Below are 2,872 nucleotides of genomic sequence, written 5' to 3' on the forward strand. Positions count from 1 at the left end.
TTTTAGCCAAAGGGTTTTCTTTTATTTCTATACACATGCATTTTCCAGTATACATGCTGGAATAGCATCCATTTGATTTCCTGTTATTGTACAAGTCTACATTTTTTTGTCAGTGCTTTGTTTTAAACAAAACAGAGGACATATAGCAAGTTTGTCCTGAATTAAGGGTTTCCTGACATTTGATGAAATTCTTTATATCAATCCCACTTTTCCATATTTCCTTTCTGGATTTCTTTTCTTTTGGCAGGGCAGCTGGCATGCGGCATTTAGATCCTATGTGGTAGCTAGAGCACAAAGAGTCCCAACATGTAGAATTACCTTTAAGAGCTCTAAGTACTACCTAGACTTCAACTTTAAAAACCTAGAAAAATCCCAAACCCAGGTGAAAGGATGTATGACGTATGTTATAGGGCTAGTGTTATGGGCGTTTGTTTAAATACTGCATAAAACTCAATGGAGACTTTCAGAATTATTTCTCTCCAGACTCTATAGTCTTGTGGGGAATGCAGAGGTTAGCAATGACACCTGAAACATTGCATCCTATACTGCCTTGATAGGAGTAGAAGGTTAGATCAGGAATTACAGGGTAGCCTATCAAAGTCCTGAAATCAAAAGGCACCTTTTCTAAGCGGGGGGAAAGTACTCATTCTCATGCTGCTGTGTGTTTTGTCATTTTCACAGGTAAAAGAAAACTATAGGCAAACTCTGCTAATGCACCTATCCTCTACTCAAAGTTGTTGTCTTTGATGATTGTTCGGAGTCACTTCTCAATGACCAGAGGCTCTGCAGAGTGGGGAAGAGAAAACCAGAACCAGCCTTTCCAAAGATAAAGTTGAAAAAAAAGCAAATGAGCAAAAATAAATAAATAAATAAATAATAATAATAATAGTAATAAAAAGCTCCTTTTACCTGATATTAAACACGTATCCTATCTTGTTTTGAATTGATCTGGAGGAAATTGTAGTTGGCAGTGACTCTCAAATATATGATCAATCATTCTGCTTTTTTATATGTACGTGAAAGACACAACTTGCCAGAGTGGAATGCATGTACCTCACAAAATATTTGAGACACCTATAGTGAGATTATTTTTCCTCTTTTCTGCTTTCTTAGTTCTTACCCATTTCTCTGGAGGTAACGTGTGCCAAATAACTGGCAGTCTGGCACAACAGCACTTATATTCCAAGTATTATGAAAGATAGATAACAAGAAGCCTGTTGCTTTTCTTTTCAGGGGAGCTGAACAATGAATCTTATATGGCATCAGTAGGTACAGATTTAAATCTCTCTCCACTGTTACTCTCTGCTTCTGTGACATGAAGTTAAGGCCCAAATCCTACAAAATATTTAACAGGAAAAATCTCACAGCCCAAAAGTTTCCCCAAGGCAATATTTGCATACAATTTGTTGCAAGATTAGGATCAGAGACTTTTTTCTCCCTATTTTTCTGCCTCATTGGGTGTTATTTTGGACTTGCTATGTTTTTCAGTTTACATTGTTTTGACTAGAGTCAAAACTGTTGTTACATTTAAGTCAGTGTCCACTTTACTAATTGATGGGCTGCTGAAGATCAGCCACGGAGATTTAGATTGCAGAGCAAGAATCTGGCTCAAAGAAGTGATTACATGAGATATGTAAGGAGCAAAGCCTGTAAGACTGATTCATACCATAAATGATTTGACCAAGAGTACAAGGCTGTGGTACATTCACAGTGAAAATATGGCACCTGGTTACAGTGTCTGGCTTCCATCCAACTTCTTCCATCCAACTTTAGCTGTCCTCCTTTTGCAGGTATCAAAGCATTTTATAAATACCAGTCAAGTAGAATAAAATCTGCTCCTTTCAAATATTTAGTTACTGTCTACCAGTGCTTTATAATACAGAGAACATACCTCTGCTCTCCTGGAACACGGCAGGAAGCAGAAGTTTCTCTTTTGAAGGCAATGGAGTTCCTCTGCCTCTGACTTCCAAGCAGTGTCTAACCCAGCTATATATTTTAATCTAACAGTAAGATTTTTACTTCAGAATTTGTTTTCATTCTGAATCTGAGAAAGTGGACACACTGTAGATATCTTGTAAAAAAATTGTGTAACCATGCTTGTCATCAACATTTTAAATAGTAGCACCAATATTGCAATACTTACTTTACCACTGTATTGAAAACAAAAGCAACTGAAATGAAAGTCAGCACGAAATGTTTTCCTCTTTTCAGAGTAAACAAGAATATTGATATAATGCATTTCTGCTCTCTGCTTTTTAAAATGGCATTGAAAACAACATAATCTCACAATAAATTTTAGATTTCACTTAACTTTCCAACTGGAAAGTGTAAAGACAAATATTTCAGGATTGGTCCTACTTGGTAGTGCTTTGCAAATGCTCTCTATTAACCTAAATGACTGCATAAGTTAGAGGAAAAAGGTAAACCTGGCCCTCTGAGAGCAAAGGAGCATGTGGTACATGTTAATGGCTATCAATTCACATATACTTGCTTACAGAGATCTGTGGCAGCTCTGAGTGTTTCACTGTGTCCAATTTCTTCTTGTATAAATAAAGAAGAGCATGAATACTTGAAAAGATGAAGGTTCCTCTGGAGCCGAAGAGCCAGCACTACTACAAAGAAATTCTTATGCCTCTTTAATTACCCTCCTTTGCCCACAGGTGGAATTTCCACTCTGCCAGCCCCAGCAAGCAGACTGCTAGCCTGGGAAAAGATGTCTGTTTGTCTTTGTACAGCAAACACTGGCTATGTTGTGCAGCTCAAGTTTCTGATTCGAACGATTTCCTGAATTCATTCTGCTTCATACCTCAGGGAAGGAAAAGGTGATCCTCTTGAAAATTCATATAATTGCTTTTATTTGATTTTTATTAAA

General features: G+C 37.1%; 1 long non-coding RNA gene across 1 annotated transcript in view; it reads left to right on the plus strand.

Annotated features, from left to right (window-relative positions):
- Positions 1-2,648, plus strand: part of LOC104911945 — a 10,193-nt gene extending 7,545 nt beyond the window's left edge. The window contains exon 3 of the long non-coding RNA XR_794290.2: positions 682-2,648. This is a non-coding gene — a long non-coding RNA (uncharacterized LOC104911945). The remainder of the gene's footprint in view (positions 1-681) is intronic.
- The last annotated feature ends 224 nt before the right edge of the window (positions 2,649-2,872 follow it).

Source organism: Meleagris gallopavo, chromosome 8 (assembly GCF_000146605.3).
Source record: "Meleagris gallopavo isolate NT-WF06-2002-E0010 breed Aviagen turkey brand Nicholas breeding stock chromosome 8, Turkey_5.1, whole genome shotgun sequence".
NCBI classification, from domain to species: Eukaryota; Metazoa; Chordata; class Aves; order Galliformes; family Phasianidae; genus Meleagris; species Meleagris gallopavo.